The following is an 8267-nucleotide window of genomic DNA, read 5'->3' on the forward strand; positions in this document are numbered from 1 at the left end:
GAAGGAAGGAAGGAAGGAAGGAAGGAAGGAAGGAAGGAAGGAAGGAAGGAAAGAAGGAAGGAAGAAGTAAAGAAGGAAGGAATGAGGATAGATCTAGAATATCAAGGGAAATGATGAAAAAAAAGTATGGACAAGTAGCAAGAGGATTTCCAGACTTCAGAACTATATTATAAAGCAGTAGTCATCAAAACCATCTGGTATTTGTAAAGGATAAATCGATGCAACAGACTAGACAAAGAAGATTCAGAAACAAAAGAACTCAATAATTCAGTGTTTGATAAAGTAGAAACTATAAATTACCTAGGGAAAATCTCCCTATCTGATAAAAAAACTTCTGGAAAAACTGAAAGCATAAATTAGCCTCAGACCAATATCTTACACCATATTCTACAATACATTCTAAATGGATATATGATTTTAATATTAAAGATCATATTATAAAAAAATTAGAAGATTAAAAAGATCATACACCTTTCACAGCTATGGGTAAGAGATGCATTCTTAACCAAACAAGAGATAGAGACAATAACAAAAGAAAAAATAGATCACTTTTTGAGTATTTAAAACTGAAAAGTTTCTGCACAGACATTAATGAATCTAGGATGAGAAAGAAATGGTCAAATGGGAAAAATCTTTCATATCCAACTTCGCAGGTAAGGGTTTGGTTTCCAAGATATATGATAACAGCTACTCCCCAATAGATAGTCAAAGAAGATGAACAATTATCAACAGACCTGCAAAAGGATTCACAACCACATGAAAAAAATGCTTCTGATTACTAAATAAGAAGAATGCAAAACAAAACAATTCTGAGGTTTCATCTCACACCCTACAAAGCGGCAAAAATGACGCCCAAATGGCAAATCAGTATTAGAGGTTACAGAAAATAGGCACACTAATACATTGTTGGTGGAGTTGGGAAGTGGTACAACCATTTTGGAAAGTAATTTGGAATTATGCAAATAAAGTGAGTAAAACTATCCATGCCCTCTGAACAAAAGACTTCATTAACTAGGTTTATACCCTAAGGAAGCCATATGTAAGGAAAAAATTCCCATAAACTCCAAAATATTTATAGCGATACTTTTTGTGATAGTTAAAAATTGGAAACAAGGTAGATATCCATTCATCAATGGAGAAATGGCTAAACAAATTCTGGTACATGAATGACATGGAATATTGCTGTGTTGTAAAAATTTATTATGTGATAACTACAAAAAAGCATGGGAAGATCTATATGAACTGATGCAGAGTGAAGTAAGCAGAGCCAATAAAACAACATACACAACAACCACAACGATGGAAATGGAAAGAACAATGACACACCAAAAAATCAAAAGCAAACATAACAAAATTATAAATCTCAAACAGGACTCAAATGGAGACATATGAGAAGATACCCCACCCCCAAACCTACCCCCTTTGTGGAGATGGGAGATTTTGCACATGTTTTCAGACTTTTTTGATGAAATGATCAGTTGTGCTGAGCTTTTATTCTCGCTTTTAAAAGTATTATTTGTTATATGGGATGTGTCTCAGGGAGGGGGAGAGTTGCATGGCATACTATCATGATGTAAGAAACAGAAAATATCAATAAAACCTTAAGAAAAAAAGAACATAAATTCTCAGCAAGCCAAAGTAACTGACCCTAAAGACATGTGCAGAGTTCAATTAGAAGCTATAGTTCTCCCAGAAGAACATGATAAACTTTACAGACCTGAATACCATACGAAAAGAAACATCCAGTATTTCTGAATATTGACAATGAAGTACAGATTGAATAAAACCACAGATCATTACCAAAGAAAAACTTTAGTCCTGAAACTCTAAGGCATGTAGTGGTAATATTTCAAAATTTCAATACCAAATAACAAAGTCTGCCAGCAACCTGGAGAAAGGTCTTCAGCTATGAAATAATCTCAATTCCAATCACTCAGTATTACTAGTAGTCAAGAAATCAAAGAAAATAATAGAGTAGAATGGTCCAAAAAGCAGAGGAACTCACATGTCAACCCCAAATAATATTCTGCAAACCTGAGTCTAATAATTAATGGGAAAAGAGAGATTTTTAACAAAAGAGCCATTTGTGAGATTTCTGGAAGAGAGAGACAGAGGCAAGGAAAAGGGAGGAGGGGGAAGGGAGGAGACAGACATGAGCAGAACATCCAATTCAAACATCCCAACAAGGGTAAATAAATATATGTCAAAGAAAGACTAAGAAATGGAATTCTCTCGTATCTATAGATTTTTTTTTAAGGGAAAAAATAGATTGAGTAAAAGAGACAAAAATGAGAAATAAGAGATCTAAGAAACTCAAGATTTAGAAGGATCTTAAGCAATCAGGAAACAGGAAAAAAGAACTGAACCAATATTCTTTGGACTCAATCCCACTCTAAGTATATCACTATCTTTTGCATGGGTCACCACAATGGGAAGCTCTCAAAACCTGGAGGGAGGAGTGTAAAAGACAGAGGGGAGCTGAAGGTATAACCCAGCCGTGGGGAATCTGAGGCCTTAAGGCCACAAGTAGCCTTCTAGGTCCTAAAGTGAGTGAGGCCTTTTAACCAAATCCAAATTTGTAAAATTCCAGTTCGTCAAAAGACTGTACTTAAGGACCTAGAAGGCCACATGTGGCCTTAAGGCCCCTGGATAACCCCACCAAGCCTGGGGGTAAGCAGAAAAGGGATAGTAATTTAGTGTCTTAACAGTAGTAAATGGTTTTAGGATAGTTAGGTAAAAGCAATAGAGGGGAAAGTCTGGGATAGGAAGATTGGAAGGCAGGCCTCTCCTTTCAAGAAGAAATTAAAAGATGCTATTAAAGAAAAAGCCCAAGGGAGTGGGGGTGGGAGAGAGAGAGAGTGCATGTCTGTAATGAGAGTCTTATAATGAATAGTTTTTGTCTAGGGTTAGGGTTCTTAATCTGGAATCACAAAAATCTGTATTTCAATATAGCTGGTTTCTTTTGTAATTCTATGTATTTTCTATTATGCATTTGAAAACATTATTCTGAGAAGAAGTACATAGGCTTTACCAGTGTGCCAAAAGAATCTATGGTTAAGGGGCTAGAGGACCTCCTTTTCAGAGCAAAGTTAGTATTTCCCAGGACAGCACTCCACCCCAGAAAAGAGAATGTATAGGCTGGGGTGGGGCTAAGATCACCTTAATAGCAATACTACTATGCTATAAGAAATAATGTACTCAATGATCTTAGAAAAACACGGAAAGACCTGCACAAAATAATAAAGGGCAGAATGAGCAAAACCAAGAGAACATTGTACACAGAAACAGCAATGTTTTTTAAGAAAAACTTTGAGCAAATAAAAGTAATTTTGACTATAACAGACTATAACAGATAATCCAAATTAGCTCTAAAGGACATATGAAGGAAGACACTGTCTGCATCCTGATGGATATATTGAATAGTTTTACCTGTGTGTGTGTGTACACCTATTTGTGTCTAATGGTAGCAAGGAAAGAGAAGAAAAAAATGAAAAAAAAGAAAAAATGTATATGCTACCTTTTTATATACTTAAAAGGAACTGCAAGTTGTACAAAATATATTTGTAGTTTTATGTGCATCTTTTTTATTACACTATGTTTTGGAAATGTTGGTTTTATTCCATAAATTAAAATTAAATAAATATGAAAAATAAAATAAATGATGGAAGAGAAAATTTTAACCACATGCTTATGGTGTGGGGAGGGAATGCATAAATACATTTTTAAAAACAGAAAAATCAAAATGAGGCTTGTTATAAAGATAATTTATATTTACCTTAAAATATGATCTGTTTTCATCAATGCCCTGTGAGATAATGGGCAAAAATCCTGCTGTGGGTGTCTAGCTAGGGTCGATTAATAACTGCCCTGACAGGCCTGTACCTCATTCACAAAGAGGAAGACTGGGAGATTGCACAAGGAAAGGAAAAGGTACAGAGAATTATGGGTCTGCAATGGGTAAAGCATAGCTATGGTTGTGGTGGACATGCAATCTACCTTTGGGTGGACTTACCATACACTACTTGGGATATTACCACCACCACACCTTTGGAGACAAACCCCAAAGATAACTCCCTAAAAAGTATAAATGATAGATGCTGATAACACTGGGAGAATGTTATTTCCTATTATTAGTACAGGACTTCCTACACTAATGAAGTCACAGATGAGTCTAAAAACATAGTTTTGATAACTACTGGGAACACTGGAGCTACTTCATTCCTACTTTTTGTCATTACTTCCCTTGAGATTTCCTGATCTTTTGTTCCTCCAAATTAATTTTATTGTTTTTCCTAGTTCTAGAAGTAACCTACTTAAATGACATTAAATCTGTATCAATGCAGCTATACTAAAAAAAGAAGCGGTAGCTTGGGAAAAAAAATTGCAGCAAATCTCTGAGAAAGCACTGATACCCAAGACATATAGGAAACCTATTATAAATATATAAAAAGATCCACAAACAGGGGGGTCTAAGAATTAGAACAGGAAGTTTTCAAGAAAGAAAAATAACAAGCTAACAACAACCACACCAAAGAATGCTCTGAAGCACTTTTAAGAGAAATGCAAATTTACGCAGCCCAGGGGCTTCCCCTCCAACCATCTGACTGGTAGATATAAATGATAATTGGCAAAAGTCAAATACACTAATGCATTATTTGGAGAGCTATGAATGGACCCAACCACTTCTGAAAATAAAAACATTTATAATAAAAATTAAAGTTCAACAAAGTATTTTACACACATTTTCTCATGTGATCAGCAAAATAATCCTAGAATTTAGTCATGTCTTATTAGTAACTTCATTTTATAGATGAAGAAACAAAGCTTCGGTGAGCTTAAGTGTCTTGCATAAGATAAAAAAGGCTAGTCTCCAAGGTGAAATGCCAACCCAGGTGTTCCTGACTCCCACGTTCAGTGTTCCTCTTATGCCTTGATTATGGTAGTGGTATTGAAAACGGTATTGAATTATGGCAGAAAAGTTACTGAGTTGTACAAAACCTCTGACCCCAACCATACCACTTTTCTACGTATATAACTCAAATTAGTCAAAGACATTGTGAAGGGTCCCGCATGTACAAAAAAAATATATAGCAGTATTGTACAAACTGTGGTATAAGAATGGAGTGCAAATCTATCACATTATAAAGAAATGACAAAGATGAAGAATTCAGAGAAACTTGGTAGGCCTATATCTACTGAGCCAGAATAATTCATACAATGATCATAAGAATGTAAGTTTAAAAGAAAAAAAGTAAAAAAACATTAGAATTATGACCACTGCTTGACTTCAGAGGACTTATGGTAAAACATACCTCCCTCTTCTCATCAGGGAAATAGTGGACTATGGCTATAAAATGAGGCATATATAGTTGGTCAGACAATGGCCAGTGTTTGTTTTTCTTTGCTGTACTTCCTAGTAACTAGGGAAAATTCTATTAGGGGAAGAAATAGTCCAATAAGACATTTTAAAGTACTTTAGGTCAGTACATGGACAACGTTATTAACACAGTCAAAAGACCATCCCATTAGTCTTTTATCCCCTTACCTACCAGACATAGCATCCCTGGTTTTTAAATGAGTGGCAAACAGTAAGAGTAATATGCCCACAGACCACATATGATAGCAGAGCCTGAAAACATTGTAATTTAGACTCTCAGTTCCTTCTTAAATTTGACTGATATGGAAGAAAAGCTACCAAATTTAACACAGAACGAGTCTATTTCAATAATTTGAGGGTTTCTTTGTTTTTGTTTTTTTAAAGAAAGGCTTTTCCCATTCAACAAAAATTCCATGGAAGAATTCACAGGATGAAAATCTTCCCCATGAGGAGTTAACGGTACATCTCTTTGAACCTTCTCAACAAAGCCTGCAATGTCATTCCCTACCCTACCTTGCAGAATATTTTATTTCATCAGATAAACACTATGCATCTAGAGACACATTTTTATAAAAATCAAAAAGACATGACAAAGAAAATAAATACAACAGCCCTATTCTCAAACAGGTGTCAAAAGACAGCATCTCCTAATAAGAATAAGTGATATGAAAGTGAAGATAGTTGATTATGGACTCCTAGATAGTTGCCATTTATAAAGATGCCAAGAACTATAAAAAAAAAATTATGGCCTTTTTTTTAAAAGAATTTTCGATTTAATATTGATAATAGGGGATAAGATGATAATGCATAAAATGATATGCTTACTATAATTATCTTGCAACACTAGAGTTAAGCGTTTTAATTTGATAATTGTAGAAAGACTGCCACCAGGTAGATATCCCTGGTTTTCACCCTAAGGGCAGCCCATCTTTTTCAATCATATCTCTTTGATGATTGTACTTGAGACTTCCTCCATAATTCTTTGTCATTCATAGATGTTGCTATTTGCTCATATTCACCTCACACACTTCTCTATTGCCCTCTGAGTGACATTTATTATTAATTCCTCAGACTGTAGTGTTCCATGACTCATAGACATACAACAATTTTGAGTAGTAAGCAACTTTTAAAAGCTAAGATTTCATGTCTTATTCCAAGGCTGCCAGCTAAAAAAAAAAAAAAACTCGTTTACAGTACATATCTCTCCTAATAAACATCTGGCATACAAATATGGTTAATGCATGGCCTTATTTTCCACATTGTATCATCTTTCTTATGAACTGTCCTGAGCTTTGGGGGTTTGGAGTTTTTTTAATCCTTCTAATCTTTCAAAAGGAAGGGAGTGGGAATGAAAGTCTTGGGCTTCCTGTCTGATTCTACTGAAAAGTGGGACAAGGTATTTAAATGGGTCGTGGAATCTTCATCTTTGGAATTTAAAAGTAAAATAAGGATACTCTTTAGTCTCACATGATTCTATATTAAGAATGGTTGCTGGGATAGTGAGAGCTGAAACAAGTCACACACTTCTCAGAGGATTCTGGACCCTTAGACAAACACAAAGCAACCATATTCCCACATCATCTGTTAACTCTCCACTTAAGGACCTTTCAGTTTTAATTTCTCTACCCCTCTCTAGTCCAGCTGCATGTCCACATACTTTTGAAACCTAAGTCATAAAGTTAATTTAGAGATGACCTAATCCAACCATCTCATTTCACAAGTGAGAAACTGAGACCTAAAAAGACTAAACCATCTTCCCAAGGATTAGATTGGGCTACATTGAAGAGACTACCTATGTCACACTCATATTATTTAATTTCAGTTCAGAAGACAGATTATTTAGGTATACTTATTACATAGGCTAATAAACTCAAAAGAATTTTAGAACAAGAAAGGGCTTTGGAGACCATCTAGCTCAACTCTCTCATTCTGCAAGTGAAGAAATTGAAGCCCACTGAGGTTAAGTGACAACCCCAATCTTCTTCAACAGGATCTCAGTACAACTGAAACTATGTCCAAAAGTCTAGTATAAACAGAGCTGGTGGTAACTCCGAATGGACACTCAACCTCTTATTTTTGCTCAAAGAGATGCCATGTAAATAAAACCTTTTTTTCTCTTTTCTGGTAGCAGACAAGCAAGAGGGGAGCTTTAAGGGCTTAGCATGGTCCCTGATTGTTCTTAATTACATACAGAATTCCTAAACTCCCCAAAGTATATTTCGATTGAAGTACATCCTTCCCTTTCACTTACTGCTAAAAACAAGGTTTCCATCATATAGTATCCCATACATATAAAGTAGGGTGGGGAGAGAGGAATAGAAGAGAATGATTACTAAAACAAAGTTAGAGATGCCTCCTTGGCTGGGTTTGGGCAGGAATGGGTTGTGGTAGTTTAGAATTCCTCATGATAAAGAGGGGAGAGGGAAAAATCCTGAGCCACCCAATCTTCTTCTAGAATTCATTTTGCCATTTAAAGAGGAAAAAAAAAACAAAAAGAACGCAGACCAGGGTTATTTATAGTCAGGTGAGTTCAAAAATTAGTCTATAATTGCTTCAAGAAAAGGTGAGGATAAAAAAACACTTTCCAATCAATTTCTCTTCATCATTGGTGAATTTCAGTTCCCAGCTGGACAGCATATCATAGTTAGAATAAGTCTTGGGTGGCCGGGTGGGGAGCTTCAGCTATTCAAAAACACTAGGGGGAGGTGGTTAAGAGAAGGGAGGGAGATGGGGGTGAAGAGAAGAGAGATGATTAGAGCGCAACCATTACCAAGCCCGGCAATCTGAGATTTTCTCCAGGGTGTTTCTGCCAGAAACGGCACAGAAAAACCCAAAAGGCTTCAAGATCACAAATTTAAGGCCTCGGGAGCTGTCAGATTCCCAGTTTGGG

At 35.7% G+C, this 8267-nt stretch overlaps 1 protein-coding gene across 1 annotated transcript in view; it reads right to left on the reverse strand.

Moving 5' to 3' along the window:
- Positions 1-8267, reverse strand: part of LOC138175814 (scm-like with four MBT domains protein 2) — a 305235-nt gene that overhangs the window by 296163 nt on the left and 805 nt on the right. The gene's annotated exons all lie outside the window — the stretch shown is intronic.

Source organism: Petaurus breviceps, unplaced genomic scaffold (genome assembly GCF_028583685.1).
Source record: "Petaurus breviceps papuanus isolate PSGF00001 unplaced genomic scaffold, PetGlider_PUasm1.0 79, whole genome shotgun sequence".
NCBI lineage: Eukaryota > Metazoa > Chordata > Mammalia > Diprotodontia > Petauridae > Petaurus > Petaurus breviceps.